General features: G+C 35.9%; 1 pseudogene; it reads left to right on the top strand.

Moving 5' to 3' along the window:
• The window catches only part of LOC120110173, a 30,790-nt pseudogene extending 17,210 nt beyond the window's left edge, over positions 1-13,580 (top strand).
• The last annotated feature ends 352 nt before the right edge of the window (positions 13,581-13,932 follow it).

Genomic DNA, 13,932 nt, shown 5'->3' with positions numbered 1-13,932 from the left:
TCAAATTTTTAACCAAATTTCTCTGCAAAAGAGATTTACAGTCTAAAAAAATAGATATTTCTGTTAACTGAAAGGTTCCTGGAGAAAGTAAAGCTTGTTGTTTCTGTTATTGTCCGGTTATTTGGTACTTGTATAATTGCCTATTTGATTAATTGCTGTCGATAAAGTAACCATTGTTAATGGTTAATAGTAGTTACGTGGTTGTGGGGGTCCGTTTAACAAAATATTCACCTGTTGGTTGAGAACGATTGGATGCAAAGGGGTGTCTTGGAATTGAAGCTTTTGTGGGTTGAAGTTTAAGCAGTACTGGTCCAGTGGTTCTTGACTTCTGATGTTCCTGGTAAAACTTGTGGAAATTTTCGGAGGTCTCGATTAACTTTCATGAAAAAGTGCAGTATGGTGTAAGGGAGGCTTCGGCACCGTGGTTCCTATCTAGCAATTAGGAAGTGGGCAACCAAGGTACGCTGAACCGTTTGGTTTGGGGTGTACTGGCCTGAATTGGCGCAGTATTGGGTTGGTTTAGATCAGTTTGGAGGTTCGGCTCGATACAGGGTTCTTCTTCCTTCTTCCCTTTCTTCCTTCTTTAATTTTCTTCTCCTTCCTACTTTTCTTTCTTTTTTCTTCTTCTTCTTCTTCTTCTTCTCTACCTTTCTTTCAAGGAAAGAATGGAACTAGTGAGAATCTCACAACAAACTTAAGATCTAGGTCACCCAAGAAAAAAACACTGAAGCTACTAAATACATGTACAAAAAGAAAATAGCATTTATTTATTCACCTAATAGACAACGGACAACACAAAAGCTGCAGATGATAGTATTTATACTAATATATTTGATCATTATCCCTGTCTCGTGCAAGTGCACTAACTACTGATTACATTTTCTGCAACTCATCTTCATAGCTTCTTGAATCACATGCTGACCTCCATGATCACTAACACTACACCCTACTAGCTTCTACATATCATTTACATCAAAGCTCCTATAACTCATTACCTTTAATTAATGGTCACTTGCCGTTAAGCATTATCCCAATTCACCACTTAGGTCATTCCTCTGATTATCCTGATCCCAATTTTACTATGCAATAGAATGTCATCAGTGGATGCACTATACATAATGAATTAGTTCATCTCATGGTAAACTCTAGTTTTACAATCCACCTTCAACTTAAAAAGATTTAAAATGTTTGAGTAGCCTTAAAATAATCTTGACAACAAAAAAAGGATTTTAAAAAAAAGCCAAAAAATGTTGTGCAGCTACCGAATTGGTAATGCATTTGTGTACCGAGTGTCAATAGTCGGTACAGTATGTTTCAGTGTCATACTGTGCCGGTCATATATCTATATGGTACCTAGTACCGAAACTACGGATCTTAGGTACAACTATATGCGACTTCCATGCCACTTATTCATTTCTTTACATTCGAGCTGGTAGTTTTGGGAAATGGAGTGCAATAGCTCTTGATCCTGTTTACGAATCTAATTCCTTTGTTTCTTAAAGTGATAATTGCCAACTATTTTGTTTCATTTGCTAATGTTACTCCCCTTTGGATGCAACACTTGGGTATGTAGGGGTTTCAACCACTATGCATAGATACAAGTGTCAAATCTCCAGTTGGTTTCTCAACTTTCTAGCTCTTGAAATAGGGTGCATGGAGATGACATGGCTTCTTTTCTATATTTACAAGATATAATATTTGTTTTTTTGTCATCTTATTCTATATATGGTTATTAGCAGTCATAAAAAATCTGATGTCTTTAAAAGATATCATTCCTTCTGCACATATTTTTTAAGGTTTTCCCTGGTTAGACCAAACTGTTTTATTATTGTTTTTCCAATTGGTGTTTGCCACGAATGCTGACCTAGGTTCCATGTTGGCAGAATATTTTCATAATAATTGGTGGAGACTATTCAGTTATGGAAATTTTAAATTTAAAAGATAGTGTCGAGAAGATTCCTTTTTCCGCAAGCTTCCAAACTTAGCTGAACAGCTTCTCGCCAAATTGTGCTGAAGAAGGTACTAAAATCTGGCAGTTTATAAGTCATACATGTGCTTTCAGAGATCACAGAACTCATTCTATCATTTTTAAGCAATTGAAGTTAACACAGTTTGCACTTTGGCTATTACAGTTGCTTCCGTTGTTGGCTTCTGCCTGGAATTTGGTTCAGCTGCTGCTCCTGCCTTGACTGCTTGTTGAAAATGGGTTCCTGGCTTTCAGTGGAAGAGTTCAGTGGTGAAGGTCGCTTATCTCTTTTCCTTTAGTATTCTAAACTTATAATCTAATTATTGCTATCTGGGATCACTTGGTAAACCATCTAATCTTGTCCTTCTTACAGGTGTTGCCAACTATTGTTTAAACTTTTTGCCTCTAACGACCGAGCTATTCGAGTTGGGCTGCTTCAGTACATAGATCAGTTTGGAGAATCATTATCAGCACAAATTGTTGACGAGCAAGTATGCTTCAGTGTGAACATAACCGCATGCCATTCATGAGCTGTTACTTATCATGAGTTTCCAAGGTTTTTTTTGCATTGAATTTTACGAGCTAATTGGAGATCTTAATTTTCTTTTGGATGCTTTTTTATAGGTTTTTCCTCATGTTGCCACTGGTTTCTCTGATACTTCTGCTTTTCTTCGTGAGCTGACATTAAAATCCATGCTTGTTTTAGCACCGAAGGTATGCAACTTAATTCTTCTTCGGCCCAACTTATTGAAACATTTGTGTTTAATTTCTTTTTCATAAAACTGCTATGGCTTGTGATGCTTATTTTCCATGATACTACATATGGTATATAATCATGCCCATCATGGTCTTTGTCTATGCATGGCTTTTCATTTTTAAGAAGGTTATTGGAATTGCTTTAATCATTGATAACAAGTACTTGTTCTCATGCTTGATTTCTTTATGAAATTTTAAGAAGTATTTTTAATGTAAGAGAAATTTGGCTTAATTGTTTTAATACATGTCTTGTGGAGGATTAATGTACAAACCAAAGGTTTTATGTTCCCAGCTAGGTCAGAGGCATCCCGACTGTCCTCGCCCAATTCTATGAGAAAATGGGACCAGAATGGGGGTGGAACTCCGAATCCCTTCCACGTGGTGAAGAAGCGAAAGAGAAAAAGAAAGAAAGGAAGAAAAGAAGAGGAAAAGGAAGAAAGAAAGGAAGGAAATAGAAAGAAAGGGGAGAAAAAAAAGGAATAAAGAGTGAAGAAGAGAATGAATGAAAGGAAAGAACAAAGAAGATAAAAAAGAAGAAGAAAATGAAAGGAAGAAAGGAAGGAAGGAAGAAAAAGAAAAACAAACAAACAAACAAACAAAAAACAATAAAAGAAAGAAGGGGAGAGAGATGGAAGGTACCTACCAGGATGCTTGAAGGCACCACTGGGATAAGGCGGGGATAATGGGGCATCCCGTTCCATGGAGAAATGGGACGCCACTGTCTCACGGGATTTAAAACTTGTTACAAACTGCAAAGGGCTTGTAAGAAGGTTGAGACATGCACAAGAGTTCTTTTTCTTGTTGGGAAGGTGGTTCTGCTGTGTGGTGTTCATGTTTGATCGTTTCATTTTTTATTGTGGATGATGTAGAGTTGATTGAATGAGTATATAGCTGAACACTGAAGTAACTGTGGAAGAGGAAAGTTTTTATAATACAATCATCAATTTATCCAAAGAAGAGAGTATAAATTTGCAAGTTTGGTCCAAATGTAGCTGAACTATTGCAAGCGAGCAAGAGACTGATCAGAATTCTTTACAACCTGAAGAAGAGCACCAAAATATGCTGCAGCTTTTGAAACTTGATTATCTTTAACATGACTATGAACAATTTAGTTTATATATTAATAGACAGGTATATGATGATGATCCAATTAGATTAGTGTAAGTTGGCGGAGGAGAGATATGTTGTAGAGACGTTCTTCCTGAATTTTGATGTGCTTTGGGTGAGGTGTCATGTTCCTTGGATTTTCTGGCATGACCTAATAGAAGATTTTATGGAAATTATATAAACATGAAAATTGTCTGTTGAACTGTTGTCAAAAGGGATGAATTATGTTGGTTAGCACGAGAGGTACAAGATTACCAAGCTATAAGCATAATAAGACTTTGGAGGGCACAGTTTGGTACTTGGTACAAATTCCAATAAAAGGAACTTGAGAGGCGAACAAACTGAAAGTTGAATGATGAGGTACTGATTTAGCTGGGTACAGTTATGCATAACTAAAATGAGAGGAGAATGAAAGTGGAATCATATGGAACAGCTTGGAATGGTGATGAATGTTACTATGAAAGGCTATGGAAATTATTAACAAGAATGGGTCGAAGCTTCAACTCTTACTGAATTATTTGATTTGTCATCTTCAATATTGCCAACCCGCACATGGTATTGGGAAAACATTATGAGTTTTGTTAAAAAAATTTCAGTTTTTATGCCATATGGGAGTGATGTGTATCGATAAGTTTTTACGTTTCAGTTCTGGGTCTTGCACTGGGTGCTTTTATTGGTATGAGGTGGCCACGAACAATATAGTATATGCCTCTATCTGACACATGGTAAGGCTGCTAAATCGAAAGAACACCCATACCATGTAGTGGTGCGGTACCATGTCAAGCCCCTGTACTATAACCGATTCCCTGATTTTTTGTATGATATGCTTGGTTTGTACATTCGATACATTTATCCATGGCCAATAACTAATAGTGTATCTATTTTATACTTCACTATCTATTATGACAGTCTATCAGAAATATGGCTCCTGGGAAATTCATAGACAAGCTACAATTTTCTTCTCAAAAAGATACATATAAATTTTTTGATAATGATAATATACACTACTTTAGTGCTTTGGAAATTAATATACTTCCATGTATCCTCATCAATCAGACAATGTTGTTTCTTCTGCTTGTATTGATACTATTTCACTTTTTTTGTTGGATCAATAGGAATTTCTTTTGATCAAAGTGTAATGGATTTTGATATATTATCGAAACGGTTTAACGCCAATCCCAAACCTTTCTATCCATATTCAAGTTATTCTGTAATTGGTACAAAAATTTTAAAAAGTGCAATTTTTCAGTAAGTATAGCTATTTTCAGATTGGTTCATGAGCATAATAGTTTATATGGGTCTGTTTATTCATTTTTTCCAGAATTTGGACTTAATCAATGTCAATTTGTAAAAGGGGGCCTAAGAGAGATTAATTGGACTAAATAAAAAATACAATATACAATTGGTCATATAATCATGGTTACATAGATACTTTCTATACTAGGTTTTAACCATGGGTATAAGAGGACTAACTGAAGTAACTCATTTTTTTGATAGACATATTATTGTTGGTGAGCAATTCTCAATTAGTCAATCAAATTATTACGGTTAAGATGTTCCGAGAATGGATAGCTCCTTGTGATTTCTTCAAGGAATAGCCTGAACTTATGATGAAATGAGCTTTTGCTTTTAGTGGTGATAGGAGAAAAATTATTATGACTTATTTCTGTTGATGAAGGTATGCTTTTATGAGGCAACCACGGGGCACAAACATTTCATACCACATGTATGTTTTGGAGTTGATTAATGCTTCTATTGGCGTTCCTAAACTTTTAAATTTTCTATATTGCAGTTGTCTCAGCGAACTATTTCCAGGATCTTTGGTTAAAATATCTTTCAAAGTTACAGGTATCTTTGGAACTTTGGTTATCAAATATGTGAAACTAGATTTCCTCCTCTTGGATTTTTTTTTAAAATAACTAATTAATTTCCTTTGCTTGTTTGCTAATGATGTCATAGATGCCAATTAACAAACTCCTTGTACTTAATTAGACAAACTGAGGCTGTTTCCCTTTAGTTTTAAGAGTCCATTTACCATCTATAATTTGGTCTATACAGGTTGAGTGAAGAGCCCCGCGATCAGGACAAATACTACACATCTTGCTTGGAAACATAGCAAGCTATCTTAATGAGGGGGTGTGTCCTTAAGTCATTATTTGTTTGTTTTTACATTGCTTTTGATTCTTTAAATGTTTCTGAGCGATAGTGATTGGTTAAGTTATTTCTGGAGACTGTATAAGGACTTCAGCATTAGTAATAGCATGTTATCGGTTGTACAAAGACAATGTGACCATGAATTTGTAAGAACTTGGGCTGTTACAAATCTGATATAAGAATTTGACTGAGATATTACTCTGTGAAGTGTTTACTGATTGATTTGTACTCATTCTACAGACTAGGAGGAGAGTTTTAATTAATGCATTCACAGTTCGTGCTTTGCGGGATAATTTTGGCTCCAGCTCGTGCAGCAGGCATGTGATTTGCAGAGGTCTATGTCTCTGCATCTATGTTTTGATCCAGATTTTGAACTGAGATGTTTTGTTCTGTTATGGTGGTTTTTCTTGTTAATCTGCATTATGAGATCACGTGGCATCATTTTTTTTTCTTCTGAGGTTCTAAATACACTAGCTTGTTTATATTACTGGTATCTAATACTTTAATTTGCAATGTGGCAGGAATCATGGCTTTAAAGTGCCACTAGTTCATACTATGACATGATGGAGATTGCGACACGCATTCTACCTAATATTGTTGTACTTACTATTGATCCAGATGGGTGAGTTGAACACTGGAGCTTACTTTAATGGTTCGTTTTTTTTGGTTTCCTTCAGACCTTCCCCATGCTCTATTGACTCTACATTGGGTAAATCATGTTGTGTGCTAAATATTTTCTCACTAAACAAATATTATAATACTTTGCGTTTTAAGTTTAACTATGAAGGCTTTAAAATTGTTAAACGTGATGCTATGATGTATGAAAATTCTTATTATATTCTGGGCATCAAATAGGTGGAGTCAGGTCTGGTTAACCTCTGCTATTCCCAACCAGCTTGACCTGAGCCTGAACCAGTTAGCCAGCAGGTCACAATCCTCTACTTGAACCAATGGGCGGTCAACTATATGACTGGAACCTGACACTGGAAAGGTAGAGAAGAAAGCGGTAGGAAATAGTGGTGGTGGAGAGGGTCTGTGGACTGTGGTTGATGGACAGTGAGGAACAATTCCAGGGTGACGATAGACGGTGGGCTGTAATGTGGTGGGGGATGGTTAGGCTCGTGGGCTCTGGTGGCAACAGATCAAGGGCTTGGTGGAGTGATGAAATGTGAGAAGGCAGTGAACCCAGCTATGGTGGAATTTGGGCTGCCTTGGGCAGGAGGGGGGGGGGGGGGTGTGTGCTGCAGATTCTGGTCTGCGGGTGCCATGCCCCAGATGGAGGTTTATGGCCTTGGCTCAAGGCAGAGATGAGGAAAGATGAAAGGAGAGGGGACAGGAGGAGAAGAGAGAGGAACAAGAGGGAGAAGGTAGGGAAGGAGGAAACAGGGCAAGGTATTGGGTAAGGAAACAGGGAACAAGGCAGATCGAAGGGGGAGAGAAGAATGAGGGTTAGGGCACTAGAATTCATGCCTGCAAAACACTGCATCAGTTTTTTGGTTTCTTTCTTTCAAGAAAATGGTCATGATCTCATCTGTGACATTTAATTTGTCTTTTAATTTTGTTGGTGAAGAATAAACCCTTCTTTTGATGCACATACCTTTTCTATATGTTGGAAACAAAAACCAACAGTTCAGGCTTCGGTTACCTATATGTCTGGCAAGAAAGTTGAGGTTTAAATTGCAACCTTGTTATATGTAAAGATTGTCACGCTATAAAAGATCTTATATGCACATGTTAAATGTGACATGTAGCTCTTTAATCATTTTAGTATTTTGAAATACATTCCACATTTATTTTCACTATGATTCATTGCAAATGATCTCATCATTTTTTTTGGGGACCATTTCAGTTGATGTTGATTGAATTTTTTGGAATTCACCAGATCTTTGGGGGTCTAGTTTGATGAATTGGGCTCAAGCCTGAAAGTTTTGATATAATTTTTGTTATGGAATTTTTAAAATTCTTTTTCTCATCTTGATTCTTATGAAATATTTCCATTTTAATGCTTTTGTTTCACTTCAGTGATGTAAGAACAAAGGCGTTTCAGGCTGTTGATCAATTTTTGCTTCTGCCAAGCAGCATCATGAAAAGGTATGGCATTTATTTCTTTTACTTCTGATTAAGGCAATCAACCAAGTCAGCTAATTAGATATTAAAATCTAGGGTTTTTTGCATGAATACCCTTTTAAATATCAAATTTTGCATGAATACCCTTCCAAAATTGATATTTGTATGTATAACTCTCGTAAAACACTTTTTTTTTGGCTATTTTACCTTTTTTTATTCTTGTTTTTTGCATGTATACCCACGCCATCTAACGCCGTTAAAAAATTAAAACGGTTTTCAAATTAAAATGGCTAAAATCTTTAATGGGTAGATGTTGCAAAAAAAAACCATTTTAAAGATGATTGCGGTGGAGGACAAAAAAGTAATTTCAAAAATTTATTTGTTTTAATTAAAATAATATATGGTTTTTATTAACGGTGTTAGAAGAACCGTTATATTAGGGGCATTTGTGCAAAAACAGTGTTTTATGAGGGTACAGAAATAAATATAAATTTTTAAGAAAGTATTCACGCAAATTTGATTTTTTAGAAGGGTATACATGCAAAAATCCTAATATCTAAGGCATCTTGAAATATTTCATGTTTTAAATTACTGACAATCAAAGTCAGAATTGTGAGATGAAGTACTTGTCATTTGTCATTAAATCATATTTATAACTTCGTCCGAGCTTTTGTTGTTATAGATTTTCTTTCGTGTTTTGGTTTGTTCTTTTGCATGTACTTGTTATTGGTTTAGGAAATTAAGAAATGCATCAACTTATTCTAATTGATGTGGTTTGAGTAGCTAGTGTCAAGAAGATATTTCTTACCTGTTGTACTAATAGGTATCCGTTGAATTTTGATATCATATGGATGTTTGGAAACATATAAATAATGCGGTAACTGGTTGGGTTTCCAGGATCGTCAGAGATCTGATTTTACTATCGTGTGAAGCTCTAGCTCATGCTTGAAGCTTAGCCGGCGAGTAAAAAACACTTGAATGTAATGGTGATAGAGTAGAACTTCTAAGAAATTAAATCAGAAGGATGTTTTATGGATATCGATTAGACTATCTTAGGCTGAAGTAAATTATATGTATATATAATATACATATATAAATATAAAAGTAGTATTTTTTACTATGAACCCATATTATTTACTTCATGAAATCAGTGGTCAAAATGTAAAGATAATGGTAATGAAGATCTAATTTTAATTAACACCGGATGGGTAACAGATATCACAAGGTGATTGATTTTGTTATTTAGGATCTATTGTAAAAAATCTGGGGGAAATAGATGAAAATAATGTAATAGAATTAGAGCTGGTTGGGTGATGCAGAGAGTTGCATGTGGAATATTAAATGATAGGGGCATGCCTTGGAGATTTTTTTAGGCCAAATTTTATAGAATAACAGTATTGCCTGCAATGTTATATGGCTCAAAGTACCGGGCAATAAAAAAAGTACATGAAACAATTTGAGTGTGCTAGAAATGTGAATGTTAAGTTGGATGTGTAGTAAAACTAGGAAGGAATGGGTTAAAAGATGAATATATTAGAGGAGCTGCAGGAGCTGCACAAATTAAGGGTAAAGTGATGGAAAATCGATTGAGGTGGTATGCACATGTGCAACGAAGGTCTAGGGTGGCTCCTGTAGGGAGAGGTATTTTAGTTTGTATGGAAGGTTTGTAAGAAACGAAGTAGAAAACTTAAATTGACATGATCTAGGGTGGCTCCTGTAGGGAGAGGTATTTTAGTTTGTATGGAAGGTTGTAAGAAACGAAGTAGAAAACTTAATTGACATGAATAGAGGTTGTGAGGAAGGATATGACAAACTTGGGAGTAACGTCCGTGGTGGCCCTATAGAAAAACATTTTAAAAAAAAGAATCCATAAAGCAGATCCCAAATAGTTAGGAAAAGACTAAATGATTATGATTACGAACTTCAATTGTTCAAAATTCAATATATTTAGCAATTGTGAAACTCTTTAATGCCTAGTGCCTTGTGCGTTCAAATATTTTTACCATCATTTTTTATTTGTAGAGTTCACAATTTTATTGAATTCCAGCATTTTTTTGTCATATATTTTAAGGTTAATTGAATACTTAGAGTTTTGGAATGTTATATTTGTTTTATCATAAAAAAATATTATGAATGATGGTGTCTTCTAGTTAGTTGTTTGCTTTAGTAGTTATGAAGTACTGTAGTAAGGGCCATTTTGAGGCCTTGGCCTATTCCTGGTTATGTTCATCATTTATCTGTTCTTTTAAGAAATCGAAAACTACCAAAAATTGAAATTATGTATCCCGTATACTTAAATAAATAAGGAAATAAAAGCAATATCACAATAAACACGAAAATAAATATTTAAAAAGACATCCATGGTTAGCTCTGGGCCAGGTTTAGCAAAATGGAATGGACTGACAGAATGGACTGACAATGGTCAATTTTAGTGGAAATTGACAAAAACTATCAGAAAAAGCAAAGCCCAAAATCAGCCCCTAATTTCAGTTTGGTCTCAGATGAATTGGATTGGTTTTGATGGAAACACAAAACTTGCTATGAACAAATTAGCACATGCTACCTTGTAATTGGACATTCATGTATACTGGAGAACCCCTATTTACTTGAAATAATAATAGAGGTAACCCAAAAGAGGAATGCGTGGTGCATGAGGATCCATAAAGCCAATACCATGGCAGGATTGTTAGAGTTATTGTATGATACCTTGTATGTTTTTATGTGCATATATGTTCTTGTCTATGTACTTACCAAGTTTGTAACATTTATTGCGATACAAATGAAAGCTTCAAAGTTATAAGTTTGTATGATATCTGTATCATTTAACAAATCGTTGTACTACTTGAGGATACCATTGAGGACTAAGATACTGCATTACACAGTTTTGGCATTATTGTTCGCTTCTATTATATTTTATCTGCTGTAATTATAAGTTGCAAATTTTTTGGTTCTTGTAGCTCATTACAGGAGATACCAGCGAGAGTGATGGTGTTGGGACTCCATTAATACCTGGAAATGCTAGCTTACTTGGGTGAGTTTTTTTGGCACACTTAACCCATTAAGTTCATGAATTTGTTCTTTAATTTTATTATATTTCATATGATGGTAGAGCTGTCTGTTGTCGTGATCAAGGTTTTTCAGTCTCAGAGCAGGACCCTGTGGACTCATACCGATACATGGTGCATTGCTGAAGACGAGACAACAAATATACCATGTGTCAGTATGGTACCATATTGGGCCCTGTGTCGTATTGGTACCTTGGTCATAATTATTATAGCACGAATAAGGCATAGGTCTCTGTTTTATCATTTATTCTAATGCAAGTGCTATTGCATAATCCCTAATTTTATGGTATATTTCCATCTTAAAATTTTTCGTACTTTGTTTTATTGTTAATCAGCACAAGCTGAACCATTCAGTAATTGCTAAAAGTCAAGCATAGAAAAATAATTAAATCAGGAAGAACCAACACGACCATTTTCACCAAGTGGGTTGTTGACATGAGGTAGTTGGGTTCTCATTGTTTCCGTGGGTACTCCTCAAAACGTCGAATTCTGTTTCCTATTTCTGTAGAGGCTATGTACTTGGGACTGCAGATAATAGAAATCTGGTTAAGGTTATTCTGGTCACCAGGAATTTGGATCTCCTTCTCTACATGGTGATAGTGAGGACTAAAATCCATGGACACTTTTTAGCCACAGATGTCAATTGCACCTTGAAAATAGACTAATTCTAGATTTTCTGGTTCAGATGTCTCTTTTTATTATAGACATGGCTGAAGATGTTCCAATTTTTGTTTTTTATTTGATGGTTTGGTTGTGGTCTAGTTTCCTTTGCTATGTATTTGTTGTCATATAGAATATATAAATTTGCAGTTGGGATTTACTTTATTTGTTTTTGCATGGAAACTAAAACTAAAACTAAAACTGGAAAATGAAATAAACAGATGGGCTATGAGCTCTTTGACATTGAAGGGAAAAGCTTCTGAACATGCTCCACTTGCTTCTGCAAATGTGAATGCATCACAAATTTCAACAACCTCAAATGCCAACTCAGGTAATTTTTTTCTTTCTTTTCCTTTTTTTTGACCCATCTCACATTAGTGGTGCATTTCCAATTGACTACTAAAGCATGGTTGAGTGTGCAAATAGACTTTCAATATAATGATTATGAGCTAAGAATTACACATACCTTTTTCTTTGCGCAATATACTCTTGCCATCTGGATATCAAGGTTTGGGGTCCCTAAGTTTTACTATTTTAGTTTGTCAAGAAGTATTAAGTATATCAATCTTTAATATCATTGTCATGCACTGTTTGCAGTAATGGATGCCCAGAATGCTGTACCAGTTCATGCGGGTTCAGGCACCAACGCTTCTGATCAACCTGAGCCTTCATCTCCAACATCTACAGATGGTGGTTGGGGTGAACTTGAGAATGGGCTTCTTCATGAAGATCATGATGGTGATAAAGAAGGTTGGGATGATGTTGATCCAGTCGAAGAGCAGAAACCACCTCCACTTGCAAGTATACAAGCTGCTCAGAAAAGGCCTGTAGTGCAACCAAAGCCGGGTAAGCGTGCATGTTTTAACTTCAACTATTTCTGTCTATTTCTATGTAATGGGATGAAAATGAATTCTGCCCAGTGCCTTTTCGGCTGATGTTTTTTAAGTGGTGATATCAATGTATTCCTTGCATTATCGTCTCTGCCAAATTTAAAGACGAATAACCTTCTCCAGCTAATTTGTGAAAGGGCAGCTTAGCTCTATTTATTAATTTATGTATGTTTGACAGCAACCATCCTTCTATGTTGATGTTTTTTGTTGCAATTGGCACACATTGTTGACTCATATGCTCTTTTAAGCTGTAAAAGACATGACTATTTTGAGGCCGCCTTCTATTTTGCTTCATGATTCTTCTCCCTGTTTTCAGCTGCAAGTTCAATGCGGCCAAAAACTACACTGAAGCCATCAAAAGCAGATGATGATGATTTGTGGGGTGCAGTTGCTGCACCAGCACCCAGGACTGCATCAAGATCTCTAAATGTCAAGCCTGCATCATCGCAAGATGATGACGATCTCTGGGGTTCTATTGCTGCACCACCACCCAAAACAACTGCAAAATCTCTGAATCTGAAGACGACGATGGCCAGTGATGACAGTGATCCATGGGCAGCCATTGCTGCCCCTCCTCCAAGTACCAAAGCCAAGCCTTTGTCTTTGGGCCGAGGCCGAGGAGCAAAACCGGCCTCTGCGAAGCTGGGGCTCAGCGAATTGATCGGACTTCCTCATCTGGATTGTAAGAAAAGAATGGAATTGACAAGAAATTATTTGATGAGTGGTGATTTTTTTTGTTTTTGTTTTATGGCTATCCTTTTTTATATAATATTCTGTAATATTATTCAAATGTTTATTTGAATAATTGTGTATTGTAGTCCACTGTAATCTAGGCTTCTTAAAATGAATTTTAAAGCGTTTCAGTACGACCTCTTGCCTCCATGGAATAGTAAGTATATGTCGGTTTCCTTTCAAGGGAGAACTTGTGTTTTAAATGAGTACTTTTCTGCTTGAGGTTGTTTTCAACATCTCTTGGCAGCTTTCTATCATGTTTGCTTTTGAATAATTGTGTATTATAGTCCAGTGTATTCTAGGCTACTCAAATTGAATTCTCAAAGCATTTCAAATCTTGCCATGGAATAGTGAGTATATGTTGGTTTCCTTGCAATGGGGAGCTCGTGTCATAAATGACTACTTTTCTGCTTAAGGTCATTTCTTAACATCTTCTGGCAGCTTTCAATATCAGTGAGCTCCAGTCAAAATATTTATGTGTATAAGAAGAATTATATATGTGAGTGACTAATACGATTTACGGAGACCATTCCTT

The sequence above is a fragment of the Phoenix dactylifera genome, chromosome 3 (genome assembly GCF_009389715.1).
Source record: "Phoenix dactylifera cultivar Barhee BC4 chromosome 3, palm_55x_up_171113_PBpolish2nd_filt_p, whole genome shotgun sequence".
Lineage (NCBI taxonomy): Eukaryota > Viridiplantae > Streptophyta > Magnoliopsida > Arecales > Arecaceae > Phoenix > Phoenix dactylifera.
This window is presented reverse-complemented; position numbering and strand designations above follow the sequence as displayed.